Consider the following 13131-nt stretch of genomic DNA (forward strand, 5'->3'; position numbering starts at 1 on the left):
AAAGCAGAGACATTACTTTGCCAACAAAGGTTCGTCTAGTCAAGGCTATGGTTTTTCCAGTGGTCATGTATGGATATGAGAGTTGAACGGTGAAGAAAGCTGAGTGCCAAAGAATTGATGCTTTTGAACTGTGGTGATGGAGAAGACTCTTGAGAGTCCCTTGGAAGGACTGATGTTGAAGCTGAAACTCCAATACTTTGGCCACCTTGTGCGAAGAGTTGACTCATTGGAAAAGACACTAATGCTGGGAAGGATTGGGGGCAGGAGGAGAAGGGGACGACAGAGGATGAGATGGTTGGATGGCATCACCAACTCGATGGACATGGGTTTGGGTAAACTCCGGGAGTTGGTGATGGAGAGGGAGGCCTGGTGTGTTGCGATTCATGGGGTTGGAAAGAGTCGGACATGACTGAGCGACTAAACTGAACTGAAGTCCATGAGAGAAAATAAATTTGGCTATTGACACTACTGATTCAATAACACATAATAAATTAAAATGTTTTCCTCAAAGTAGCTGCTGACAAATAAAAGGATAAATAACATATTTTAAATACCTTATTTTTTCACAAGCTTTGTAGATGGGGTTAATTAAAATCTTTTTCAGCTCCACACATAATTTGCTACTGTCAGCTGTAATACATCTTAGTAGATTCCACTTCAGGATGTATTGATGTAGTCTTTTCTTGAAAATATTCTTGTCTGTAATTGTTTCCCATAGGCTGTTCATATTCATTGAAGGTAATTCTTCAGTCACTGGTACGGATTTGGCACTGACTCCAACTGAACCATATCCATAACATCAGTCAACTCATTGAGTCAAGGAAAAACACCTGAAATCATGTGCCTTGTTTTTAAATTGAGTGTTGATGCTCCTCCCAGCACTAGCTCTTTAAGCAGTTTTAGACACTAGAGATATCTAGAGTGCTCTCTTTTTGTAGCTCTCTCCTATCCACTCCTCTGCCCTGCAAACACTAGCCATCTTGGCATCATCAGGCTTCCAATGCTGCCTTCTCAAGTCAGTGAACTTGTTGGGCTCCATGGAGGTTCCCGATTCGTGGTCTAGAAATGTAATTGTAGAGCTAACCTCCTTATTTCTCCTCTTTTCATGGATAACTGTCCTTGATATGCAATATCTGAAAACAGTTCTTTCATGTGTTTTGTCTGCTTGTTTACTCATTCAAGTGGGAAAATGAATTCAATCCTTGTTACTCCATCTTGGTTGAAAAAGGAAGCACCTTGATCTAGACTTGAATTTCAAAAGCAAGCTTGAAGAATATGCTCTAAGTCACATTATATACAAAAGTAAACTCTAAATGGATTAAAGATGTAAATGTAAGACCTGAAATCATAAACTCCTAGAAGAAAACATAGGTAGTACATTTTTTGACATCATTCTTAGGAAAAAAAATTTTTTTTTGATATGTCTCCTCAGGCAAGGGAAATAAAAAAAGTTAAACATTTTTGATAGATTAATATAAATCAGTGAATATGAATTGCTTATATATTAATTAAAAATAAAATCACCTGCAATATTAAAAAAAGCAAATATTAACAAATGGGACTACATCAGACTAAGAAGCTTTTGTACAAAGAAGGAAACCATCAACAGAAGGAAAAGACAGCATACTAACGGGGAGAAGATATTTGCAAACATATCCAATAAGAAGTAAATATCAAAATACACAAAGAACTCATGTAACTCAACATTAAAAAAAAACCCAAACAACCCAATTAACAAATGTGCAGGGGATCTAAACAGACATTTTTCCAAAGAACACCTACAGATGGCCAACAGACACATGAAAAGATGCTCAACTTCACTGATCATCAGAGAAATGCAAATCAAAACCCCAATGAGATACCACCTCACACCTGTCAGAATGACTATTAATGAAAGTACAACAAACAGTGAGTGTTGGCAAGGATACGTAGAATGCACTGTTGGTAGGATTGTAAATTGGTGCAGCCACTATGGAAAACAGTATGAAGTATGTTTTCATACTTCAGTATGGAAAACATATGAAGGCTCTTCATATGATACAGCAATTCCACTCTTGGAATTGAGTGTTTACTCAAAGAAAACAAAAACAGTAATTTGAAAAGATATCTATATGTATCCCAGTGTTCACTGCAGCATTCTTTAGAACAGTCAAGATCTGGAAGCAGTCTAATTCTCCACTGATAAGATAAATGGATAAAGAAGATATAGTGTCTGCGTGTGTGTGTGTGTGTGTGTGTGTGTGTGTGTGTGTGTGTGTGTGTGTGTATACACACACACACACACAGACACTGATACACAATGGAATGTTACTCAGCTATTAAAAAATTGCCTCTAACAGCAACATGGATGATTCTAGAGGGCATCATGCTAAGTGAAATGTCAGACATAGACAAATACTGTATGATCTCACTTACATGTGGAATCTAAAAAACAATACAAACAAAAGAAAATGAAAACAGAATCATAGATACAGAGAACAAATGGGTGGGTGTCTGAAGGAGAGGGGTGGATGGATAAAATAGGAAAAGGGGATTAAGAGGTACAAACCTCCAGTTATAAAATAAATAAGCCACAGGGATGTAACATACAGGATAAGGAATATGGGCAATAATATTGCAATGATGTTGTATGGGGACGAATAGTTATTAGACTTACCAAGGTGGTCATTTCATACTATATGCAAATGCCAAATCACTATATACTACACCTGAAACCAACATGATATTATATATCAACTATATTATAATTAAAAAATAATATGCTTTAAGAGAGTACCTTGCTTTCTGATGGTATTTATGCTTTGCCACTGGAGCTATTTAACCTTGCCTGCAAACAATTATTTTGCTTAGGGTTTAGTAACACTTTTGGAAATATACCTGGGATTTGCATTCTAGAGGTGCCAGAACATAACACATTTATTTCCCAAAACACTCAGAATAAAGTTACAAAAAAAAAGTTGCATGTATTCATGTATGGCAATCCACACTTCCAGTTTCTCAGGGGCCAAATAGACAAGTGATATGTTCACAGGGTGAAATAAATTTTAGAGGCAAACAATCACGCTTTTTAAAAATGTGTATCAATGCAATCCAAGTCAACATCAAGAATTAACTAACAAAAAGGGTAACAGATATATCAGTTGTACAAGTCACACTAGCCAGATATACCAATGATTCTATTTCATTCTTATATGTCAGGTAAGTAAGCATAAGTCTTAAAACAAATTCTACCTTCAGGTTTGATATATATTGTCTTCCTAAAAGAGGTTCCCATAGCACACATGCAAATTAAAGGTAAAAGGAGCAAACAGGGGATAACTATCTAACCCACCAGAGTGTAGTATATAGTGTGGCTCAGGTGCAGTACAAAGTGATCTGGCATTTGCATATACTGTGAAATGATCACTATGGTAAGTCTAATAACCATTTGTCCCCATACAATGTTATTGCAAACACCCTCTTCCAGTAACATAAGAGACAACTCGACACATGGACATCACCAGATGGTCAATACCAAAATCAGGCTGATTATATTCTTTGAAGCCAACGATGGAGAAGCTCTACACAGTCAGCAAAAACAAGACTTGGAGCTGACTGTGGCTCAGATCTTCAGTTCGTTATTGCAAAATTCAGGCTCAAATTGAAGAAAGTAGGGAAAACCACCAGGCCATTCAGGTATGACCTAAATCAAATCCCTTATGATTACACAGTGGTGGTGACGAATAGATTCAAGGGACTAGATCTGGTAGACAGAGTGCGTGAAGAACTATGGATGGAGGTTTGTAACACTGTACAAGAGATGGTGACTAAAATCATCCCCAAGAAAAAGAAATGCAAGAAGGCAAAATGGTTGTCTGAGGAGGCCTAACAAATTGCTGAGAAAAGATGAAAAACGAAAGGCAAAGGAGAAAGGAAAAGATATACCCAACTGAATGTAGAGATCCAGAGAAGAGCAATCCAGAGAAGAGCAAGGAGAGATAAGAAAGTCTTCTTAAGTGAACAATGCAAAGAAATAGAGGAAAACAATAGAATGGGAAAGACTAGAGCTCTCTTCAAGAAAATTAGAGATACCAAAAGAATATTTCATGCAAAGATGAGCACTATAAAGGACAGAAATGGCAAGGACCTAACAGAAACAGAAGAACTTAAGAAGAAGTGGCAAGAATACACAGAAGAACTGTACGAAGAAGGTTTTAATGAACTGGATAACCACTATGTGTGATCACTCACCTAGAGCCAGACATCCTGGAATGTGAATTTAAGTGGGCCTTAGGAGGCATTACTATGAACAAACTAGTGGAGGTGATGGATTTCTAGCTGAGCTATTCCTAATCTTAAAATATGACGCTCTTTTAAGAGCTGCACTCAATATGCCGTCAAATTTGGAAAAGTCAGCAGTGGCCACAGGACTGGAAAAGATGTGTTCATTCCAATCCCAAAGAAGGGCAATGCCAAAGAATGTTCAAACTACCACACAATTGTGCTCATTTCACGTGCTAGCAAGGTCATGCTAAAATCCTTCAAGCTAGGCTTCAACAGTATGTGAATCAAGAACTTCCAGATGTACAAGCTGTATTCAGAAAAGTCAGAGGAACCAGAGATCAAATTGCCAACATCTGCTGGATCACAGGAAAAGCAAGGGAATTCCAAAAAGACATCTACTTCTGCTTCATTGAGTACGCAAAAGCCTTTGACAGTGTGGATCACGACAAACTGTGGGGAATACCAGACTACCTAACTTGCCTTCTGAGAAACCTGTATGCAGGTCAAGAACCAACAGAACTGGACAAGGAAAAATGGAGTGGTTCAAATCTGGGAAATGAGTATGTCAAAGCTGTATACTGTCACCATGCTTATTTAACTTATATGCAGAGTACATCATGTGAAATGCTGGACTGAATGAAGCACAAGCTGGAATCAAGATTGCTAGGAGAAATATCAACAACCTTAAATACGCAGATGATACCACTTTAATGGCAGATAGCAAAGAGGAACTAAAGAAACTCTTGATGAAGGTGAAAGAGGAGAGTGAAAAAGCTGGCTTAAAACTCAACATTCAAAAAACTAAGATCATGGCACCTGGTTCCATCACTTCATGGCAAAGAGATAGGGAAAAAGTGGAAACGGTGACAGATTTTATTTTCTTGGGCTCCAAAATCAATGCGGACAGTGACTGAAGCCACGACGCTTGCTCCTTGGAAGAGAAGCTATGACAAACCTAGACAGAGTATTAAAAAGCAGAGACGTCACTTTGTTGACAAAGGTCTATAGTCAAAGCTATGGTTTTTCCAGTAGTCATGTATGGATGTGAGAGTTGGACCATAAAGAAGGTTGAGGGCCCAAGAATTGATGCTTTAGAACTGTGGTGTTGGAGAAGACTCTTGAGAGTTCCTTGGGCAGCAAGGAGATCAAATGAGTCAATCCTAAAGGAAATCAACCCTGAATATTCATTGGAAGGATAGATGCTGAAAGCTCCAATAATTTGGCCACCTGATGCAAAGGGTCAATTCATTAGAAAAAGCCCTGATGCTGGGAAAGATTGAGGGCAAGATGGAAGGGAGCAACAGAGGATGAGATGGCTTGATGGCATCACTGATTCAATGGACACGAGTTTGAGCAAAGTTGGGGAGATAATGAAGGACAGGGAAGGCTGGCATGCTGCAATTCATGGAGTCACAAAGAGTCCGACAAAACTTAGCAACTGAACAACAACCAGAGTGGAAAGAGAATGCCGTTTTTTTTTTTTCCTTTTAAAGAATGAAGTTAAAATCTCAGGAAGGAATAGAGAAAATACAGACAGAATAGTGTATTGGAACAAATTCTTGATTTCTTCTTCCATCAAAGAGGTTAGGTTTCAGGAATCCCTTTGAATGATAAGATTTTCAGGAAAAAATAATTTTAGTTTGATAGGCTCCAATAAAGCCATTGGTTTTACAGAAATTCTGGGTTTTTTTTTTTTTAAAGTTTTCATTAAACATAAAAGCAGAATTAAAATTTTGCTCCCCTACTTCCTTCCCCAATTTCTCCGGACCTTAGTCAATGACTTTGCTGTATACTTCACTGAAAAAAATATAACCACAGGGAACTAAGGGAACTAAATTACTCTTCTGACCACCCAATTACCAGCTTCCTTGCATCTGCACCCACTTTTCTACCCGGAGGAGCGGACCAGCTCCTAACAAAAGCTGATTCTTCCTTACCTGCTCTGAATCCCATCCCCTGTCACCTTCTTGGGGACCGTCATCATTTGATCATCTCTTCCCTCTTCTTCAGTATCAGTTTTTCTCTCTCAATTAAATAATTACCATCAGCATTACCTGATACCATTCAATATTAAAAACAAATCCTTAAAGTCCTTCTTTATAGAAAAATCACAGCTTATAAATGAAGAGGGAATAACAATAGAAAAGTCATCATTTTGCAGCCTCTAATCTAGTTAGCAGTCATCAATGGCTGCTAAACTCCTAAGTGAAAGGTCAATAGTGACCTTTATAACAGATAGATCAGGATGACATCATCTAAGCACACTGATTGATCTTAAAATCATGAAAAGGGGACAACCAGTAATTACGGTCTTCCTAATATGTTACAACAGGAAGTACACAGCATCACCTATGAAGTATTTTTACTAAAGAACAATTAAACTTTAATCAAATCTCTAGATCCAATTTGTCAATGCACATGAAATGTAAAGTACAGAGGAAGAGGCTAAATGATACAAGGATATAATTATGTAAATCCCAGAAAGTGTGGAATTCTACAAAAACAAATGACTCAGTTATTTCAACAAATAAACGGCATTACACAAGAAGGGAAATTTGTTATAGATTAAAAGAGATTTAAGAGATCCATCAACCAAATGCAGCATGTAGACTTTAACTGAATACTGATTAAAAAAAAAAATCAATGATAAATATGTACGTTTGAAACAAATGAAGAAAAACTGAATGCCGATAGAGTATTAGATAATATTAGAGAATTTTTATTTTGTTGGGGTGTGTTAATGGTATTGTGGTTATGTTTTAAAACATCATTATCTGTTAAAAATACATATTAAAGAATGTATTAGTAAGATTATATGCTGTCTGGGCTTGAGAGGAAATAGTGAATGATGACGGTTGCTGAAACTCAATAAAGCATATGGGTCCATTATATTCTCTCTATTTTTGTGTGCATCTGAAAACTTCCACAGTAGAAAACTAAAAAGAAATCCTCACTTAACCCACACTCCCTTCTGCTTCTATAACAAGCTTTCTGAGATGGTAGCATGCACTTCACTTTGTCTCTTCTTTGTCACCTCTCGTTTGTTCTGCAACCAAGTCAACTTGGCTTTCTCCTGACCACTTTCCTGAAACCATTCTTTCCAAGGTCACCAAAAAAACCTCCATTTTGGCAAATCTAGCAGACATTTCAATTATTTTGAACTTTCACACTCATTCTACAGAATTGACCACATCCGCCCTCCTTGAAACACTTTTTTCTGTTTTTGTTTCTGGGACATTACAACCTCCTGAATTTCTTCTGGCCCTCTGGGCCACTTCTTAAAATGACTTGCTAGATCTTTTTCTTCTATTCAACTTAAAAATATTGACATTCCTCACTGCTTAGGTTAGAGGTCTCTTTTCTGCTTTTCTTCTCTTTTCCTTTTGAGCCACCCTGAGTATTTTATATAATACCTGTGTCAATTCTCAAAATTATCATCTTCATTTCAAGCTGCAAAATCCAATTATTTACATGATTTCTCCACTTGAACATCTTTAAACATCTCTAGTTTTGTTGTTGTTGTTTAGTTGCTCTGTCATTTCTGACTCTTTGCGACCCCATGGAATGCAGCATGCCAGGTTTCCCTGTCTCTCACCATCTTCCAGAGCTTGCTTAAACTGATGTCCATTGAGTTGGTGATGCCATCCAACCATCTCATCCTCTGTCATCCCCTTCTCCTCCTGCCTTCAGTCTTTCCCAGTATCAGGGTCTTTTCCAATGAGTCAGCTCTTTGCTTCAGGTGGTCAGAGTATTGGAGCTTCAGCTTCAGCATTAGTCCTTCCAATGAATATTCAGGTCTGATTTCCTTTAGGACTGACTGGTTAGATCTCCTTGCAGTCCAAGGGACTCTTAAGAATCTTATCCAACACCAGAGTTCAAAAGCATCAATTTTTTGGCGCTCAGCCTTCTTTATGGGTCAACTCTCATATCCATACATGACTACTGGAAAAATCACAGCTTTGACTAGACAGACCTTTGTTGGCAAAGTAATGTCTCTGCTTTTTAATATGCTGTCTAGGTTGGTCATAGCTTTTCTTCCAAGGAGCGAGTGTCTTTTAATTTCATGGCTGCAGTCACCATCTGCAGTGATTTTGGAGCCCAAGAAAATAAAACCTGTCACTGTTTCCATTGTTTCCCCATCTATTTGCCATGAAGTGATGGGATCAGATACCATGATCTTAGTTTTTTGAATATTGAGTTTTAAGTCAGCTTTTTCACTTTCTCCTTTCACATCTCTAACTTAACTTTCCCTAAACCAAAGTCTTCATCTTTGCCCCATACCTACCTTTTCCTCATGCCTAAATCTGCTTCTTCCTCTTCCAGTTTTCCCATTTCAACAAAAGTTCTTTCATTCACTCCATTAGTAAACGAAAACCTTACAGTCATCCTCAACACCTCCCTCTCTTTACTGTCCTCTTCCCTATGAGGTCATGTTGGTTCTGCTTCCTAAATATATTGTCAGTTTGATTGTTCCTATTCCATTTCAATCCTTGGGTCTCAGTTCCATCATCTCTTATCTGTATTACTGCAATAGCCCCAACCATTTCCAATTTCATGCCTGCTCTCTTCCATAGCAACCAGAGTGAACTTTTGCAAAGTCAAAATAGATCCCATCAATCCCATTCACAGATGTCCCCTTGTACTTAAGTATAAAACAGCTCAAGTGGGCAGTGCAATGGGTAAGTAATGTGTCAGCTTGGCTAGGATATGATACCCAATCATTTGGTCAAACAGCAGTCCAGAAAATACTTTTTAGATCTAATTAACAGTTACCAGTTAACTTTAAAGAAAATTATCTTCTGTAATCCTGGAGAAAGGAATGGCAACCCACTCCAGTATTCTGGCCTGGAGAATTCCATGGGCAGAGGAGCCTGGCAGGCTACAGTCCATGAGGTCATAAAGAGTAGGACATGACTGAGCAACTAATACACACACACATCTTCTATAGTGTGTATATGTGTGTGTGGTGGGGGGAGAGCTCATTCAATTCACTGAAGGCCTTAAGAGCAAGGATTGAGGTTCCCTAACAGAGAAAGAATTCTGTATTCAGACTGCAGCATAGATATTCTGCAGGAGAAGGAATTGTGTTAAGACTGCAACATAGCTCTTCTGCCTGAATTTTCAGCCTGCTGGTCTGCCCTATGGATTTCAGGGTCACAGCTGCAAACATCAACTCTTACCTGAATTTCTAGCCCTTGTGATTTATGAATTCCTTAAAATAACACACACATTCCCTCTCTCTCTCCTGATTTGTTCTGTTTCTCTGGAGAACCCTAATACAGGCAACAAGACCCTGAATGTCCTGTCTCTTACCTGCTTCTCCTTTCTCATTTCACATACTACTTTCTGCTTCAATCATTATAATCCAGCTACAATGGTCTTCTTTCTATTTCTGGAATAGACAAGTTATTTACTGCCTTAAAATCTGCATATTTTCTATTTTATCTATTAGGAATGTTTTCCCTCTCTCATTCTCTTTCCTTTCTCTCCTTTTTTTTTCCTTTTTCCTTTCTAATACAGAAGAGACTATACAGTATATATGAACAGTTAAGAATATTAACAAGATAAATATTTGAATATCAATCATTTACCTAATTTTCTCCTTTTAAACTGGAATTCATCCTACTAGATATCAACTGAAATACCACTGCTTCAGAAAAGCATTCTTTAACTCCACTGTCTAAATTAGATTGCTGTAGCTCTTTTTTCCTCATAATAATCTGTTTTCCTTCATTGCATTTATCACAGTTTGCAATTATTTGTTTAATGCCTGTCTCCCTCACTACACTGGAAACTACAAGGGCAAGAATCATTGTAATTTTTAAAATTTATTTTTTATTGGAGCATAATTGCTTTACAATTTTGTGTTGGTTTCTGCCATACAACAACATGCATCAGCCGTAAGTATACATACGACCCTGCCCCTTGACACTCTCTCCCATCCCCCACTCCATGAAACACTGTATTCTTAATCTAAACTACTGGATAAAAAATGAATGAAACTACTCTGTCACAACTGTTTTCTTAAAAAATATAATTGCTCAAGTAATTTAAGAGTATGTTTCCACTATAAAAATTCAAATATATAGAATTAAATAGAGAAAAATAAAATTCCCCTCAACCCTTCACCTCCTACTCAAATACAAATCCCATTCCCTTTCCCAGAGATCACCAGTTTATATATATATATATAGTGTATATCCTTTAGTATATATCCTCCTAAACATTTTTTATACAGTTACATGCTTATATATGCATATACAATTAAACATACGTTGATACACATGTATTTAAATTGAGCCAAGTTTATGTACTGATTTATGATCTGCTTTTTTACTTAACAAAATATTCTGGAGATAATTCCACAATAATGCATAGAGATACACCCAATTCTTGTAAGTAAACTACAGCAGTATTATATTTTATGAGATGCCATTGCTCTAATTTTAAAGAATCCATAGCTTTTATAGTCTTACTCTAGCTATATTTTGTATTTAGCATTCCTATTCTGTCATCTTAAGGAAGAAATCAGTATTTGGTCATTAGTGTTGATTTAGGGACAGTTTATTTGAAAATATTTCCTTTCAAGTATGCTTTTCTCAAACTTCCTTTCTATTAAATTAATAAAAGATAATGTCAACATAACTGGCTTTGATGAGCAGAAATAAGATGGCAAAACACAGTGAAGGGTTCAGGAACTTTCAGATAAAATAGCTCAAATTAGGTTTGCTTTTACCATGTCATAATCTAGCCAGGTTTATAAAGATCTATCTGTCTTCCTTTCTGAGATACTGAATTCAGATAAGTATCAGCAATCTCCACAAGATATGTACTGTTTTCTCACATTCCTGCCAACCAGTCCCCACGGTCTGCAGGCAAGGTGTGGACAGTCCAGGCATCACTCTGACACAGGAACTGGAGAAATTAAGACTTCCTATAGGTTCTCTTCTGCTTTCTCAATGCTATTAGTCCTATGGTATCAGTTAAACTGAAATTAATGTTGGCTGAGAAGTTTAACTCCTATATTTAAACCAAACTTGTGGTCTCAACATCTAGATCTACAAGGTTAATATTGTCAGCTGTGCTGAGGCTTTTAAAAATTAATACAGCTGATGAAACTGTTACTCTGATAAGTCATTATCATATAAATAAAGTTGTAGCTAGAGACTTTCAGCAAAGTAGAACAATTCAATGGGCCAAATTCACATGGATATATATTTCAAATAGATGACCATTCTATTTTATCTATTTTAAATGGCACAGTTTTTCTGACACCAATGAGAAACAGGCAATAACAAAGTGAATAAATACGTAAGAATTTGGGAATCTTCATGCCCAAGACTTTGCTTTTCAAGGAGAATAATACCTTAATCATCATCTTTATAGGGCTGATCATTACTGCAGTATTTCTGGTAATAGCTCCAAATTTATATTCTTTATAAAAACACTTTAAGGTAATGGTAAGAGCTCAGGCTCCTAAGTCGGATGCTATATCTGAATCCTGGTTCTACCAGTTTCTAACTGACTTGGGGCAAGATGCTTAGTTTTTCTAAGCTTCACTTGCCTTATCTTCAAATCGGGGACAAAGACAACGTTTATTTTGGAATTATGATAATGTTTGCAAAGCGTTTAGCATTATGCCTGCCATGTAAGTGCTCAATAAATGAAAGTTAAGCAGAGACACCACTTTGCTGATAAAGGCCCGTGTAGTCAAAACTGTGGCTTTTCCAGTGGTCATGTATGGATGTGCGAGTTGGACCATAAAGAAGGCTGAGTGCCCAAGAATTGATGCTTTTGAATTGTGGTGCTGGAGAAGACTCTTGAGAGTCTCTTGGACACTAAGGAGATCAAATCAGTCAATCCTAAAGGAAATCAACCCTGAATATTCATTGGAGGACTGATGCTGAAGCTGAAGCTCCAATACTTTGGCACCCTGATGCAAAGAGCTGACTCACTGGAAAACACCCTGATTCTGAGAAAGATTGAGGGCTAAAGGAGAAAGGGGCACCAGAGGATGAGATAGTTGGATAGCATCATCAACTCAATAGACAAGAGTTTGAGCAAATTCAGGGAGATAGTGAAGGACAAGGAAGCCTGGTGTCCTGCCGTCCATGTGGTCGCAAAGAGTCGGACACGACATAGTGAGTGAACAACAACAACAACAATTACAATTACTATTAACTTTGAATTGTTGTTAGGAAGCAAGATATAGGCAGAGAAAGGGAGATCAGCTAGAAAGATCAGAAAAGAACTCTGGATAAATGTGCCATTTAAGCTATCATAACAAACTATTACATGAATGAATGCAGAGTGACATGACTAAAGACAAATCAAAGGTAGAACCAATTGAAAGGGACCTGAAAAATTATTTGCATGGGAGAGTTTTCTGCATGGGAAAAAAAAAATGTTATAGAAGCCAAGTTAAAAGATGATAGAGAGGCTGGGAAAAATGTTTGTCACATATTGCAAAAGGACTACATTTTTTTAACATGTAAAGAAAAAAGATTAACGTATTGGTGAAAAAACAGACAAAAAATAGAACAATAGTTTGTAGAAAATACAAATGACTACAATATAAAACTTCACTCATAACAGGGAAAACGTAACTTATAACTAAAAGATACCATTTTCACCTCTTAGATTGGCAAAGAACTAAACTTTATGATTATCCTCTCTGAAGTATAATAAAATAGGCACTTTCAAATATTGCAAGTGGGAATATAAGTTGTATAACCTCTATTAAAGCCTTTTAGCAATATCTATAAAAATTTATAATGAATTTATCTCTGACCCACAACTACATTTCTAGGAATTTATCTTACAGATATCCTCACACATGCATAAATGACATATACAGAAATATTCATT

At 37.0% G+C, this 13131-nt stretch overlaps 1 protein-coding gene and 1 long non-coding RNA gene across 12 annotated transcripts in view; both read right to left on the reverse strand.

Annotated features, from left to right (window-relative positions):
• The window catches only part of KIAA1328 (KIAA1328 ortholog), a 395477-nt gene that overhangs the window by 29664 nt on the left and 352682 nt on the right, over positions 1 to 13131 (reverse strand). The window lies entirely within an intron of this gene.
• On the reverse strand, positions 7629 to 10208 carry LOC145534579 (uncharacterized). Its single transcript, XR_014074771.1, has 2 exons — positions 8495 to 10208; positions 7629 to 7713 (listed from the first exon to the last, which is right to left on the reverse strand). It is a non-coding gene; the product is annotated as an uncharacterized LOC145534579 (long non-coding RNA).

The sequence above is a fragment of the Giraffa tippelskirchi genome, chromosome 14, assembly GCF_054371585.1.
Source record: "Giraffa tippelskirchi isolate mGirTip1 chromosome 14, T2T-mGirTip1v1.2.pri, whole genome shotgun sequence".
Taxonomy (NCBI): Eukaryota; Metazoa; Chordata; class Mammalia; order Artiodactyla; family Giraffidae; genus Giraffa; species Giraffa tippelskirchi.